The sequence below is a fragment of the Anas platyrhynchos genome, chromosome 3 (genome assembly GCF_047663525.1).
Source record: "Anas platyrhynchos isolate ZD024472 breed Pekin duck chromosome 3, IASCAAS_PekinDuck_T2T, whole genome shotgun sequence".
NCBI classification, from domain to species: Eukaryota; Metazoa; Chordata; class Aves; order Anseriformes; family Anatidae; genus Anas; species Anas platyrhynchos.
In genome coordinates, this window is record NC_092589.1 from 5,120,260 (window position 1) to 5,137,503 (window position 17,244).

The following is a 17,244-nucleotide window of genomic DNA, read 5'->3' on the forward strand; positions in this document are numbered from 1 at the left end:
GTATTATGGCTTTTAATGTGATAGGTTACCAACAACGCAGCACTGAAATCATAAATACTAGAGTAGGGGGAACTGCTTGCAACGGGGAGTTTAATGGATTCCTTTGGCCTCTTTGTTTTTCTTTGTTAATTCTTCATGATCTGATTTGAGCAAATCCTACTTATTTGACCACTAATTCATATGAAGACATTTCTATCTATAGACGGCTTGTAAATTATGCACTGCTACTGCTGTTTCACAGTGTAAACAGCCACATAAATCATATTCTATGAGCTCTATTTCCTGACTGAAGATGTACACACGCACACACAAAGATGAAGTGCACAAGAAGTGTCACATCACTTGTGACAAAACTAATGACCGTCATCAAAGTAAGAATCCTTATTTCACTGCATTTTTGCCTTGTATGCACATTCTCTTAGTGCAGACGGGCTTTCCCACCTGTACAGCTGCAGACCTCGAGAATGACCCAGTTTTGAGACAACTCCTTTTAAATGACACGGAATTACTGGCGTAGGAAAGAGCTCCAAGATGTGCCCGAGCTTCAACTTTGTTAAAAAAACAGCTGAAACTTAACACAGTAACTTCACATTTTCTCGGGGTAAGTACAAGGGGACACTGAGGAATGTTAAAGGCATGTCTCTACCTCCCAGCATTTGGATTCATTGTTTAGATATACTGCCCTGCTACACAGGGAAGATGGTTTAAAACAGAAGAGCACGGCTGAGGACCCTGCTGGAAGTGGGGGCACGGGTAGGTAACAGCAGTTTTCCTGTGTTCTGCCAAGGGGCAGCTGCAACAGCTCACAGTAGCTTCCCAAATGGCAAGTTTTTGGAGCATTGCCTTCAAATAATATTAAAATTGCAAATATAATGTTAAGTTTATGGCTACAGAATAAGTTCTACTCCATTAAAATAATAAACAAAACTGACAGGGTATTAAACTGACTTTCCATGAAAACAGTTCCCTCTGGTCTCCTGTGCAGGTTCCTCATCTCAGAGCTTGATTAGCCATTGCTTTTGAGAGCAACCCACAGCTAAGAGCTAGTCCAGGGAGAACAGCAGGCAGTCCAATCCAATTTCACCCTGAAATGTTTTTATTGGTTTTGTTTTGTTTTTTCAACACTGCCAAACTCACATGACTTCAACAGAAAACTGAAAACATATTTTAATGCAGGGCAGGTTTTAATCTATAAGAGTTTGCTGTTGTTGTTGTTGTTTTATCTATGAGTAGGAAAAATGATAAAAGTGAAAAGCCATAAAATCAAATACCAGAGGTCAAATGCAACCCAAAAAGGATTGAAACAGTCAACCTGCTGATTCCGTGTAAATGATAAATTATTCTTAGCTCATCTACAATAATTTAACAGCCCATCTCCTGCCTAAGCTTGCAACTGGTGGCTACAATGAATACTTCCTAGAACAAATATTCCTCTTCTTAGACCCCACTGTTTACAAATCCCATGGCTTGGATGTTATGGTATCTCCAAGCTCATTCACTGGATCTACCAGAGTTCTCTGCCCCTGACTCAGTGGAAGGATGATTTATACTACAAAGGCAACCATATGATAAAGAACATAGGGAACCTTGTAAAACACTGGGTACAGTCTTGTACCTGATTGCCTTTGATCTCTGTGGGACTCTTCCAGGTGTTAATGTCAGGTAAATGAGAAATACTAAGTACATCAACACAGTTATGTTGCAAAATTTAGGCAGTGCCTGCATTAGTGAAGCTGCTGTTCAAGAGCTGAGATAGTTGCTTTGACATCTTAGACACACTAGGCAGTTAAACTACATCCCACGCGTCTCATGATTAAAGTTGTGCCTCTCGCAAGATCATTCATCATAGTTTGTCCCACAGAGCCCTTGTGGTCAGGAGAAATAGTTACTGAAATATATTCCCCATGTGCATTCATGCATGCCTCTGCGTGCTGATGCCATGCTTTTGTCTCTCACTGTATGAGAACAGATACTTATGTAGAAAAGAAATCAGGGCAGTTCATGAGAGAATAAAGAATGAATGTGCTTTACAATGACACTTGTTGTACAGATGTTATTAAATGGGCTTCAAGAATATGTGGGGATAACTGTAACTACAATGTACAGTCTCTATAAACTTTAAGCCTACCACTTGAAGATAAGACTGAACCTGGTAAACTGGGATGCATATAATTGTACTACTGGGTGTAATTTATCCATCCTAATACTACAGTTAACATTTATACTAGTCCCTAAGCAATAGTCTATGTTGAGCTAGCAGATATCATAGTCTCATATGCATAATTCAAGCAAATGATTAAGATGATTGTAGATTTCCTATGGGTAATATTTAGATTTGGGCTTCATACTACTAAACTCTGCAACACATAGCATCGGTTTCTACAGACTGTAAGAGTGACAGTCTATCTGGTTTTCATCATTCCTGGCTACTCTGCTGGTCCTTTTGCTGTTTGGTCTCTGTTACTTTTCTTTTGTTGTTAGTAGAGGGCCACTGAAATAAAGTGGCACAATAAGGTGAATTCAGAAATGCATATTAAGCAGCAGATGTTACATTTGCGGAGGAGGACATACTCACAGAAGTATAACGGTAAAGCATTTACTTCACAGCTGATTAGATTCTTGACCCATCAGCACATGAGTCAAATTTAAACTCTGCTCCAGAGTAATTTTACTCCTCCTTCTTTATCCCTTTATATTTTTACACCCTTTGTGAGCATAGGATTTTTCCACTTATTTCCTGCTAGTGTTTTGATAATGTATTCCTGTATTGTAAAGAAACTCTGTCTGATCTTACCTTTGCTTTTTAAAAGGAAAAGCCGATTTTTCATCTTTTATGTAAAGTTGTTATCTAACCCATTTTCAATGGTAATTTTTATTTTTCATACAAATGTAGTCAGAATTTCTTTTGAAATGTCCAAGAATTAAACCAAGTAGAAAGTTTGGCTTGTTAGTATATTCCCTAAGGATCTGACAGAGAGAACGTAGCAAACAATCCAACAGTCTTGAAACTTCCTTAAGGGGGTATACACAGCAGACCCAAAACTTGCTGTTTTAGACAACAGAGAGTTGAAACGGAGATGAAGAATTTCACCAAAATGACACACTAAAAATAATTTGTGATTCTACTGAGGAAAGCACAAAAGTGCTAGCATTACTTTGCAAGAATAAATACATGGAAATACATAGTCCATCGATGACAATAGCCTTTTACTTTTACCAGCCACCAAGGTGAAACCATACAAATTCCCTCCTTGTAGAGCCTGTGGAAATGCACTGGAAAGTGCCATTTCACTATAATAAGAATTTTTTTTAAGTATTCCAGATACAGACTAGAGCAGCACATTTATTTAAATTTTCACTTATGAAAGTCAAAATAATTTATTTTTAGGACTGTAAATGTCTGCTCAGACATCCTTTTGGCACACTGTTTCTGACTTAATCTTGAGGCATTCTTCTTTGATCTCTTTTACATCTCAAGGAAAAGACAGAAGAAAGAGGACAGTCATACTGCATAAGCTCTAGGCAAAAGCACTCCTCTAGCTTGGGGATGCCACATACAAACTGCCATTCCTGGCAGAAGCCATTTCACTGTGCTAGTGTCTAAGAGAGCTGAAAAATCTCCGGTTGACAGTAGTGACTATCTATGCAGGAATGCTGGGTTTGGTATTTTGGTTCCCTGGTTCATTTTACTTACACATTAAACTGAATTTCCAAAGCACAGTAACACACAGTTCTCCCTCTGATCCAAATCTTGATTCACAATTCCATTGCTATGTCAAAGAAAAGCTCTGACTGTTGTTCACAGTTCAATAAAATTGGCAGTTCACCTGAAAATTTCAAAGGTGTAACACTGACCCAAAACAATCCCCTCCAAATGTTTTAAGTGTTTGTAGGAGCCCTATTCACCAGCCTTTTTCAGGAAATCAGGAAACAGCTGCTGGTAGATGCTTGGAGCATTAGGCTTTACTTTGCTAATAAGAAATGACTGCAGCATCTCAGAAAATAGTCAAAGTCATTCTATAAATAGTGAAGGTTTCTGTTACAAAATGCATTTGCATATATTAAATCAAGATGCCACAGTTAAGGTAGTAATTTCAGCCGAATGTACAATAAAGAAAAAGTGATGAATAATCTCTACTGCACACAATTTTGGGAGAAGAATACGATTGAGACAAGGTAACATTTTCTTGCATTTGGGGATAGATTGTTATACTCTCACTGGTTTGATATAAATTACTAATAGTGGATGTGATAGGGAAAACATACGAGTCTGTTAATAAAATATACTGTCATCGTTTTTCTAAGCCTTTACTAAGTACATCACAATGTTTTCATAATTACAATCAGCTAAATAGCTGGTTGAGTGAGCAATGCAATTTAAATTACAAAATTAAAATGTTTGAACTATTTTCCTGCGGATTTAGAATGGCTCCTTCAAGGATCTAGAGTGCTAGTGGAGTGGCAGGATTCTCCATAGTCAGTGATTGTCCGCTGTTTGCAATCAGTCTCCAATTTGTCATACTGCTTCCAATAAAATATTAATGTAATCAGATGAAATTATTTGCCTTCCAGCCCCACATTTGGTTTCGAGTCAATGTCGTGCGTGCTATTGTTCTAAATGAGTACATGGTTCTCCAAGGAAGTAAGAGGTGGTGAGGGAGCAAAAGGTGACAACTTTAAAATGATACTTGAAGTACAAACTGTGCATTACAAACTACTACACAGCATTACAAAGTACTGCGTGTTCCTCTGGCCTAGGCCCCCAGAGCCTGGAATTACCACCCCAGAGATTTCAGAAACTTCCTAGCAGAGAAAAGTATTTGAGACCACTATCACACTGTTGCTTTGGTCCAAACATTAGCAGTACTTTAATTAACAGCAGCATAGCTATAAACTATGAACATCAAAAACCTCTATTAAAAAAAAAGTTACTTTAACAACACAGTGGCACAATTAGTCACAATTAGTGGAGCTCTAGACTGCAAGTGATTAAAGCAGGTCTAGATAAAGAAGGCAAATTTGCCTAAAAATGTTTCCATTAAAAAGAGTTGACCTTTTTACCCGTTAAATCCAAACATTAATCTGGAGATGAAAATCAAGTTACAATTGAACAGAGGCAATTACATTTCAGTTTTGGTTGATGGTAAGCTCAGATTTCAAATCTAATAGTTATTTTGTGACCTCAGGCACCTCATCTAAAGTTCTTTCCATCTCTAAATTAAGATAATATTTTCCTGCCTTTGTAAAGAGCTTCAAACCCTTTGCTGATTTGTTACTGTTTATGTCTACACCCCTGAAAGTGTAACTCAGCAAGATGGCTGTAGTTGTACATCTGAGCCTGGGTGGTGTTGTGAACAAAATATTTACTTTATTCATACTCAGATAAATTTTGCTAGAAATATTGCATCAGATGACTTAATGACGGTTTGCTTGCTTGCTTGTTTTTCAAAATGAATCCTAAATAAGTACCAAACTGTACGTGTTTGACTTTCTTCACAGAAATCTATCCACCTAAATCAACGAGATCGGTCAGAAACCTTACTTCAGGCTTATGTACACATCTGCACAGTCAGAACTTAGGGGAGCATACAATATGAAAACAACCTTATTTAAACCAGGTAAAGTCAACAGGTCCTACATCAACCTTACCTTAATGTCTTTGTCCTCACATATCCTGTCTTGTCACACTCCCTCTGAACTCCCCGAATCCACGTCCTATTAACTTCAATGACAGATGAACTGCACTGTTTGTTCATTCATTGCAGATTGTGGCAATCACCTGAAGAGTTCCTCAGTGCTGTCTGGTCTCTTTCCCTGTGCTTTTAAGGTGTTCAACTTAATAAATAAGAAAAGGAACTAGAGTGCTGTCTGACAGCAGAGTTGATGGATTCAAATTGACAACAGTGAATATACTCTCTGACTTGAAATAAAAAGAAAGATTGGAAAGGTATAACTATTAACAAAACAGCTCTCATTTAGCCTCTACCCTAACAAATTATCCAATTATCTCCCCCTACCTCAAGGTCTGTAAGCATTACCCTGTTTCTGAGGGACAGCTATAACTTAATTACTGTACGTGAGTGGGGAAAGAAGATGGCATTTAGCAACGAGGTGCAGGGCATGGGAACACATCCAGATTTTGCTAAGCAGTATGACAGCACAGCCACTGGTATCGAGTATATTTGTGTAGCTGCAGGAAAGTCATTAGAAGGCTCTCGGTGAGGTGCACGTCAGTGAAAGAAGAAAGAGAAGTCACTCATTCATTTCCTCTCGTGCAGGAGATGCTATGATTAAGAGCTTCAACAAGCTCGGGGATGAACTGTGCCAACTGTGACATATGGAGGCCCTTTTCCTTTCGACTTTTCTGCTTGCACAGTCCAGGCATTGCTTCCTGCTCACTGAAAATAACCAAAGTACCCTGCCAGAAAAAGGTGTCAGAGAGTCAGACTTCTTAAAGGTGCTAATTCTGTGAAGATTCAAATAGAGGAAAAGGAAATTTTCACAAGTATCAAGCAGCTAACTCTCACTGAAGCCAGAAAGCACAGCCCTGGTACCAGAGCCCAGAAACACCCGTGTGTGTTTTTGTGTCAGGCTGTACCTGCCTGAGGTTGTTGCAGCCTGACCTCCACTGCACAGCTCTGTGATATACTCTCATGCATTATCAAATTTCTCACTTGGGAACGATTTCTCTGTCCTAAACTGTGTACATGATTTTGAAAACAGGGGTGAGGAGGTGAGGAGTCAAAGTACTTGCAATATACCCTGCATCATCACTGTTTGCTTGATGTGGAAGAAGGCGGGTGGATTGGTACACAAGTACCAATTGTCTTCAGGAGCAAGCTATTTTTCCCACATCACTAACTCCTGAGAATATGATGGAATATCCTCTCCTGTAAAGAAAGTGATTTTTCTTACTTATTCTTAAGCTGTTTGGGTCATATTTCTTATGTAGTGGCCAAAAAGTTCTGGGCTTTTTCAAAGTCTAAAGAAAGCCGGTAAATGTACATGACGGTCATGTGCACAGTCACCAGAAGCACTGGTATTTCTGTCCTGCAGCTGAAATCATCAAGATCATGCTTTAAGTTTCCTCTGCAGGTCCCCAGGGAGAACACTGCCCACAGAGATGCAAAACTAGAAGTACAAAGCAATGGATTGTTTTCATCTTGTATGAAGGCCACAAAGAGCATGCCTGCACTTGCAAAAAATACATAAAAATTGATTTAACTATGACTCTGGGCTGTTACCAAGAATACTTTCAAAACTTCCAAGGTGTATTTGCAAGATTTCCTCTTTTGCTCTGCTGTGAGCAAAAAGTGATGTGGAGCAACTCAGTATCTGGCTGAGTCTCAGAATGAGAGAGCCAGGCATCTTCTCTGACAGGACCTTGGATCATTTATACAGAAAGAGTGACGTGTAGGCAAAATCAGAAGTATTATCTAGGGGGAAGTCCTAAACAGTGTCTGAGGCCTTTAGATAAACACGTAACCGAAGACAAGCCTGAAATAAAATTCACCTCTTCAATAAATAAATAAATAAAAACACCAGACTACAAAACATATGAAAGCTGTTATGGACATGTTTTCTTATTCAGTGACTTTTTGTTTGTTTGTTTGTTTGCTTAGCAACACTGACCTTTTGCAGGAAAGCAAGAAAATGATCTTTTTTTATGTTCCCTGATACAGCCAATGCACTGAGGTGTCTCAGACAAGTCAAGGCAAAGCTTAGAAGTCAACCCAACAGAGATTCAGAAAAGTTTGGGGTTTGTCCTTTTTTTTTTTTTTTTTTTTTTTTGACTTCTGACCTAATATATAAGAGAAGCCCAACTCTAAAACTTCATTTTTCTGCTATTTTTCACAAGATTGCAATGTGAACTGCCTGCAACAAATGCATTGGAGATTATTGATTTCATAAGCATCCTGTGATACTACTGTAAATTTACTTTTGGGAAGCAGTATCATTGTGATTTTAAGTCTACAGGTTTGTCATGGGTTACACACTTTTTACTAATAAAAAGTCTGTTGTGATGTCAAAGTTAAAGTGAACTTAAGGTGACGCAATGTATATAGTCAGTGAAAGGATGTGACACAAATTTCTCTTTTTTTCTGGTGTTGTTCATTCAACAGAAAATAGAAGAGGTAGGGAACATGGGTACAGAATAAGGCTTTGCTTTCTATTTCACAGGAAAATTTACCGAGTAACAAAGACACAACTTGAATTGCACAATGAAAATCAACTGGTACCTAAAACCCCTACATTTTATTTTGTAGAGTCATTTAATTGAAAAACAGCTCACCTGAGTTAACATGCTGTCCAAAGATCTCTTTTGGCTGCACAGAAGAGCACTTAAGCAGGCAAAGTGACAATTATGTGGATTACGGGCAGATGAAGCATCCAAGTGCCTCATTTTGACATCTTGTTAAGATGCTCCTATCTGAAAGTTAAACCTGTAGCATTAAGTATTTTCAAGACTACAGAAAGTAATGCTTTTGAGTCACAGGAGCTGTAGGAAAATTACTTGATGTTTTTCTTTATGAATTTAAAACACCATTCCTCCCCACTAGATCTGCCAGGAACCCACAGGGAAATGGGGAGCAAGCAAGGGTAAAAAGTAATAAGAAGAAAACCAAAAGAAAATCATTGTGTGCTTGCATTAATGAAAACTTTTTCTTTGGGGTTGGGTGCAGACTAAATGTCATGCCAGGGTAGTAGCAACTAAATATTAAGCATCTCTAAATCTACATAAATTAGCATATCTCTAACTGAGCAGTAACATCTCTTAGCAAGCGAGAGCAAACTTGTCCTGTGTAAACTGTCATCTGTGCTGGATTACCAGTCTCAGTGCTTGACAGAGACATTTGTGTGACGTTTGCTCTCCCAATACTCTGCTCTCCAAACCATGGAAAGAAGCCTCGTATCTCAGGGTCTGGAACATTGGGCTGATGGCACTGTCGTCTTCATGCTTTGCCTTGAACCCTGGCCTCACCGATATATGTTATACTTATCCTGCTGACTTAGTTGAGTTGCTCTGAACTAATGGATCTGCTCATGGTCATTACCATTGCAGCATTTACTAGCTTAAAATGTCCAAAAAGGCTTTGATTACATTTTCATGTGACTGAGGTCTGGAAGAAAGAAAAGACTGAAAGAAGGAAAAAAATAAATACAAAATGAAAGGGAAAGAAATGAAGATACATCGATAGATTGAAAACAATTCTCTGTTACAGAGAAAATTTATACTGCATAACACACACACACACCCCAACCTAAATCTGAAAAAAATGGTTAAATCTGAACCAGTATTGTGCATACAGCCTGCTGAAGAGCCTGGATCAAAAAATGCAAAGAGAAGTGACAACATGAATATTGAGATAATGAATCAAACAGAAACTACCCATCAGTATTGTTTTGTATACTTTATGAAGTGACTGTTTGCATCGCCAAAAGAACAAAACAGAACTAGGTGCAATGCACTAAAGACTATTCAGAAACACTTCTCCTCAGCAGAGAAGTTGAGAGATCGCCCACCTTAGAGAAAAAGCAAGCTGGAGGAGACATCACTTGAGTACATAAAGTAACAGTGACACAGGGATCACGGCAGGTCTTCAGATCTCCTGGTCACCTGTGTCCAACATGAGACAAAAAGGAGAGAAATGGAAAGATGGGGAACTCAAACCAAATTGTATTGTAATTATATGCAATTTAACCAGGAAAGTCACTTTCTCAACAGCAAGGTAAAACACAGCATTCAGCCAGATTTGAAACAGAAGGACAGGAAAACTGTGCAAGTCTGGAGAATATCTGATGATATGCACTGGGCAGGGGCTGTTCAGCTCCAGCTCTTAGACAAGAGGATTAAACCCAGAGCTGCAGGCAGGTAATACAGCACCCCTATTCATTGGCCTATTCATCTATTCTTCTTTAGCTAAACATAACCATACAAAAAGCCAGACTCACAGGTAAGCATATTCAATATAGGCAAATCATATACATTTCATAAGTAAAGGACAATTTTAATTATCCATACTTGTGGAACGTATTTATTCTTTCAGACAGGGAAGAAAAATGCCTTCCAGTACTTCGCAATTGAATTTTCAAGCTGTAAGCAATTCCTAAAGGGCAGTTTTTAATAGATACAGTTGAACTTTGCAACTTCTTTTTAATTGATTTATAGTCTTGTTTGTTTGTTTGTTTGTTTCCCTGTAGTGCAGATTTTTGAATTCTACTGTTTCAGAGAAAGAAAAGAAAGACTGGGAGGAAGAAGCACATTTTCAGGTATTTCCTTAGTCAGGGATAAGCAGCTGCGAGCCAGTGCAGGCTTACTAACAGAATGGAGTCCTGAAATTTCTGCAGAAGGGAAAAAATCAGACAGCTTCATCTCCACGCTCCCCCACACGTGCTTCTGAAGTCCCGTGCCAGGCATCCCCTGCAATCAGCATTCAGCGATATCTCATTTTGGACATGGAGAGAGTGTACATTATGGGTCAGGAGAAGCAGAAACAATTTACTTCTGTGTATTTAGCAGTAAACTAGAAGTAATATTTTTTCTCTGTGTAAGGCAGACATTAGTTCGCGGTTGTGGCTTACTTTACTGTATTTTCCAGTTGTGAAATCAACTTGGACCAGCTTGGTTCAGCCAAAGTCAAATGTTTATGCAAGTAATATGCAGACATTTACCCCTTGTTTTTCTCTGTCAAAATACCCAGTGCCCCTCCACTCTGATCCTCATTTCAGACACCATCTTTTTACTTTATTTACCTTAACAGGTTTTTTTCTCTCTTCCCAATTGCTCCTGTCTCTTATTCTGCCCAAGTTATTTTGAAAATGTATTTCTTCTTACACCAGAACAACAATTATCCAAGGTACAGTTATTCTATTCCCCCACGTGCCTGGTGACAGGACAAGGGGGAATGGGCTAAAGTTGCACCAGGGGTGTTTTAGGTTGGATGTTAGGAAGAACTTCTTTACTGAGAGGGTTGTGAGGCATTGGAATGGGCTGCCCAGGATAGCGGTGGAGTCACCATCCCTGGAGGTCTTTAAAAGACGTTTAGATGTAGAGCTTAGCGATATGGTTTAGTGGAGGGCTGATTAGAGTTAGGTCAGAGGTTGACTCAGTGGTCTTGGAGGTCTCTTCCAACCTAGATGATTCTGTGATTCTGTGATTCTGTTAGCGGAGTATTTCTCAGGTACTCCCAGTTGCTAATAGATTCCAGCTGCTCTCTCTCAAGACAAAGAAAATACCCCACACAGCTAACAATGAGGAGCTCTTGTGGCTTTGTTTCAGTGAGTCTTCTCACTAACCTTGGTGTTAGCCTTTATTTAGAACTGAACTCAAGTAATCTTACATTATACTTCTAGACCGACTTTTTTTTAACAGCTACACAAAATGTCCTACTTCATTCCTAAAAGGCAGGGAGTTAGGAATGTTAAGGAATCAAAAAGATGAAAGAAACTAGGTATCTGCAAATTGTCAAAAGAAAAAAAAAAAAAGGCTGGTGGTGATAAAATCTTTCTAAGGCTTATTGTACAGTGAGCAAGATTTCTGGAATTCTTCAAGAAGTAGCCATGTTATCTAAAAAGGACAAAAATGAAACAGCATCATTTTCTCCAGAAGCACACAGTTTGCCTAAGTAGCAGTGCATTTTGTCTTCAAACAAATCTGTAATCCCCTCTATCTCTGGCTGATCCTGTGAAGGCCATCAAAGGGATGGTGGTTTATGCAGGGGACTGCTACTGGTCTGTTGTGAAGCCTCTGACAGAAATACCAGAGAAAGAAAGAAAGCGAAGCTGCGCAGAGCCGCACACGTACTTTAAAACCTCCCAACACCAATGTTCAGTTTCAAAGCAAACCCTGACGTTGGGCCAGGCCCACTCCTCTGTGAAGCTGGCAAGGAAAAGGTAAATGACGTCTAAACAAACCATTTCTGCAGAAGTCTGCCTCATGCATCACAAGCATTAGGATCCCCAAGGGCTATCAGAACGGGGCCGTGTGTTTAAACATAAAGAGATATGTTGGACAGCTTATTGGACATGAAGTCAGAATCCCTTAGCTGGGCCTCACAAGAAGGGTTGTAACGGTTCAAAAATATATCCTGAAGTAAATTAAAGTTATTCATTTACCATCTCTTTCTGTTGCATCAAAATCAGTCAAAAAGAAATAGTGAAGGGTAGTGAGTGAAAGGAAACCGTATTTCGATAACTGAAGTTATTAGCTCATAGTCCCTGCTCTTAAGGAGATGCCTTGCTATGGCTGTGGACGTAATTTCAATGAGAGTTCAGCAGGTATTGCCAGGGGAGCAAAAGAACCAGCAGCTGATTCTGTCCTTGATTCAGTCTGCCCAAAAATAAAACAAAATGAAGCAAGCCAAAGCACTAAAATAAATGAGAGGCAACTCCTCCTGCTCGATATAGTTTCAGTGTTTTACCACCACAGTGAATCTGAACCTCAGTTTTCCCAGCCCTGCTGTCCAAAGCTTTCCATTACACACAAATAACAGATAACAATCAACCCAGGGTGCTTAAAATGACTGCGCACAGCTGGTAGATCACTCTTTTTCTAGCATACTCTTTATCAATTTTTGCCCTTAATACATATTCGACCTGACGGTCAGACTACCCACTGACCCAGACTCATCAGGATGAGAGAAAACAGACCGCTGTCAATCAAGGGCGCAGCTGGTTTGCTCCCTGCAAGGGATTCTGAAGGAACAGCTGAATCTGTCTACGAATGCCTTTTCCCAAGAAATAACTGTGTGTGCTTGTTGCGCCCAAATAAATATATTTCACTGCCTGTGTGTAACTGCTGGTTTTACAGAGAGTCATGGAGATAAAAGATTAATTAAGTTGTTCCTGGCATACATTTCAGGAAACTTGAGCTTCCCAAAATAAAGACAAATGTTGTGGGCTTCATTCCTTGCTCCCTTCTGTTTGCTCTTCCATTGGTTCTTACGTTTCAAGGGGGTGAAGCTGTGCTCAGGACATTACAGCTCCTGCTTCAGAGATTGCAAATCATCAGCCCAGCTGTTTGCACATTGTTTATGACCTGCACCAAAGCACACGGAATGGAAATGCCACATGAACAGGCTGGCTGCAGAGATTTCCAGTCCAGATTTGTAGGCCCAAGAGGTTTACATAAGGTTAGGAAAAGCACCAGCATTCGACATTGCACAGAACTAAGGGCAAAAAATAAATAAAAAAGAATAGCTCCTTCCAAGTAGGGTTAAATAGGACAGATATTACTAAACAATCATTCTATACTAATTTCTCTCTGTATACACACAAATCTAGTTTTCCTCTGTTTGATTTAATTGAAAAAGGTCATCATATAATCTTCATAACTGTGGTTTATGGAATGGCAACAAAACAAAACACAATTAAACTCTGCTCCCCTGAAAGCAACGCGAGGTCTGCCATTAATTTCAGTGTAACCATGATTTCACATTTGAGTCGTTTTTCATTTGGGACATTTAGAGCTTACCAGCAGAAGTTCTGGTTTCACTGCTCTCAACCTTTTCAGAGCTAGTCCATTTTATATCTACAGTAAGCTGATCAAAGCCAGCTCATTAATTGCTTTTTTACAAAACAATGCAAGACCCATTAATTTTGAAACTGAGCCTACGTTATGAATGTTCTTGTGATTTACACTGAAGATTGATCTGGTATCTATTTATTAGTGCAGTTCTATGTACTCTAACTAATGACTCTTTAAGTCTTCAGACTAATGATTTCTTCACATGTTCTCATGGAGGAGTATTTGCCACTAACTTCACAGAAAAGTGGGTTCATGAAATAAATGTGTATTACTCTGAGAGGAAAAAGAAAAATCAATGAGATTAAAACATCTGCATAACTTAAAGGTCTACATGCAAACATACATGCTTTATATGAATAGGCAAATTAATATGATTTCAGCAAAAGAGGTGAATTTCTAACATTTTGGGCTGCTTTATGATTCAGAAATGTATTAAATATTTTGAGTCACACCCCATTTCTCTTATTTTTATTCTCAGACACTCTGGCATCACTCAGACCCAGTGAAAATTGCTCCCTGGCTGCTCAAGTGGGCAGACAGACAACTGGCATTACTGGCAATATGAAGGGACGTGACCCTGAATATATAAGCTAAAAAGCCCTGGTTCATTTACACTTCTATCACACCAGAACGATGGCATTTTATTCCTAATTTACAGAGATCAAGATGGCTATATCCAAGCGCTGATGACGCATCGCTGTGAAGGTAGTATGTGATCTAATTGTTGTCACATACAACGGTGTTTACTAATGTACGATTTTAAGAATTACTTATGTTCAGGCATTTTAACTCAAAGCAGACAGTATATCGAACCTTTAAATGTAGATACACCCAGCATATCAGCACCTATTTATTTTTAACTCAGTGTGTACAACAACCTAATCATATCATTACACATTATAAATACATTGCTGTACATGATAAGCATGCTGTGGTATGTAAGAAAATTGGATTGCATATTTACCCTAATTATTTGATGAGATATCATTATACTAATTAACTATATAGATGATGATGAACTATATTTTATTATTTATCTTTCCACTGAACTATGCTTGCAATTGCAGAAGCTTTGTAGCATTATAATGTAAGCTGAACTTTGAAACAAGAGAACAAAAACAATTCCAATATCATTTGGATAAAGTACACTTGACTAGAAGTCATATAGAGAAAGGGACGGGGAGGATGTGCAATTTTGAACAGTTATGTAAATCAGTCATGAAAAATCATTCAGATGCCAAACCCCATGCCTTGCCTTGATGACACTCATATGTCACTGGATTGTCATTTTATAAATTCTATGAGGCAGAAAATACAAAAAGGGAAGCTATGCAACTGCGGTGTCCCCAAATGGGCACTCTGAAGGCTGGTAGATGTTCCCACTCATCCACTATGGACACAGTGAAGTTCTAAACATCCTTGCCATAAAAATGCTGTCCTCGCCCCCTTGGATACAAAAACAATTTCCTTAGAAGCCCATAGGATCCCCAGTGCAACCCCAGGTCTGCAAGAAATGGCAGTGTTCATGCAGCTCTGGAAGGTAGGACAGATGGGAGGCACGCTACCATGCTACTGGAGTCATTTATCTTTCGAGCACAGCCTTGGTTGGGGTTGCAGTGAGGTTGGTGCTGCAAAAGCATCAACTTACTTGAGGAATCTGGACTTCCTCTAGTTGGTACTACCTCTAAATATCTGAAGCCCAAACCCAAATGCAAATCTCTACCTGCCTTTCTACATGTGCTATTATACGAGAGCAGTGTCAAGCATTAATATTCATTGATAAGAAAAAATAATTGAAATAGAATAATTTATTTCAAAAAACATCTTTCATCAGGGCAGAATCAACAGTGAGCACTGCTCATCAGGACCATTTACCCTACAGGTCATTTCTTATAAATAAGAAATACATGTAAATTGATATTTAATAGGAATCCTAGCAATGCTATCTGAAAGCTGCTTTAGCCCCTAGTTGTTTTTGCATCTAGAAACACTGCTGTCAAACCCTCCAGTTTGATAGTCACTGGTGGAATAAATATTTTGAAATTCTCTTTTTGTCCGCTGGTTAGATGGAAACAGAAGCAGGATGATGGCTGTGCACAGCTCAGCTGCACTTGCAGTCTTTTGATCTTACACTTTGGTTCAGATTTTTGATCTTTGATTCCCACGTCTGTTTTCCTGCCTCACTGCTTGTTAACAGCAGTGCCTGGGACAGTTGTTCTCGCTGGAGGAATTCACCGAGACCTAATGCTGCCTCTCCATTTGTGCTTTCCATCCCTTGATCCTAACCCTTTCGCATCTCATGCTACACAGAGCATGGTGCCACAATTGGCCTTCCAAAAACTGAAATGATTTAGCACAGCCTACAAAATGTCACTGGTACAATTAAATGTAAAGTGGGAAAAATGCACCAGCACAGAGAAATATCCTTGGAAGAATACCACAGAAACCTTTCTTTCATATAAAGATAAGAGACTGTTGCATGGCAGGGGAAGCACTAGGGGAGTTCCTGTTTCCAATTTTCTTTACTCTTATGAGGCAAGAATGCTTCACACTGGGCCTCTCAGTCTCTGCTAGGCACTTGTTAGAGCAGCTGGCCTGATGACAGAAAAAGGGAAGGCCTGAGGCACCTGGGATGAATTTTATGCCAGAGACCATCATATGAGTGGCCTTTTGCCTCCCTGTTTCATTGTGTATGCCTGTAACCTACTCTGGACTATGGTATCACAGGTATAGCTTGAAAAAACAGCAACAACAACAGCAAAAAAGCCTACAGACTTCAGATGGCTAGCTGTAAGTCATACATACATACATAAAAATGCATGCAGGCATGCATGATGCCCAGTTACATATATTTAAGCAAAATATAATATTGGTTTTACCATGTACCTGTAATATCTTGAAAAACCATAGCCTGCTTAGAAGAAACTGGATAAGCTAGATACTCACATATCTGGGAAAAGGGAAATGCAGCACAGGCATTTGCTGCTTCCTTCACAGCCATTTCCTACTCTGTCATTTGCTCAAGAGGCAATCCTAAAGGGAAAAAAATAACAACACTGCCCTAACTATTTTTCAAAACATCTGCCGGTCCTCTACTTTGCTGTATGTTCTCATGTTAACTGTGAATTTGAATGCCATCATGAAGCTGCCTGCCCCCACAGAAATACAAAGGAGAAGGTTCAGCAGAGAATGTGATGGTCCCTGCAGGGCTCAGGCCACAGCCAGCCCCAGCAGAAGGAGGATTCTCTGCACCGAGCATGCAGCTCCCTCTCATCCTCCCAGTGCCAGCAGCACTGCAAACCTGGCTAAGCTCAGTTACTACCATCTTCACCTGCTGCCCTGAAAGGTAAATTAAGCCTTTGGCAAATAGATGTGAAAAGGAAGATGATAAAACAGGTATAATAACACTTAGAAGAAAAAATCCTTTCTCCAGAGAAAAGCATGAGTGAGGGTGGAGTGCACATTTGCACTCCACCAACAGTCAGCAGAGACTTGCTTCTTCACGTCTGAACAAATGAACCAATACTTTTAAAGGAATCAAAATACGCTTGCAAGTCACTAAGAAACTAATATATTTATTTATTTTAATGCCCCTCAGTGAAAAGTCACCCTTTTTGGCCTTAGTCTCACAAAGGAAAGACAGCCTGGCTTTCCTCTGTCAGTCCTTCAGCTTTTGGTGGCTGAAGGAGCGGGCAGAGAAAGAGGAATGGGAAGGG

The 17,244-nt window shown here is 39.4% G+C and overlaps 1 long non-coding RNA gene across 1 annotated transcript; it reads left to right on the top strand.

Moving 5' to 3' along the window:
- Positions 1 to 263: 263 nt before the first annotated feature.
- LOC140001986 (uncharacterized) lies at positions 264 to 7,640 on the top strand. The gene is made up of 3 exons (XR_011807820.1): positions 264 to 601; positions 5,500 to 5,618; positions 5,766 to 7,640. It is a non-coding gene; the product is annotated as an uncharacterized lncRNA (long non-coding RNA).
- The last annotated feature ends 9,604 nt before the right edge of the window (positions 7,641 to 17,244 follow it).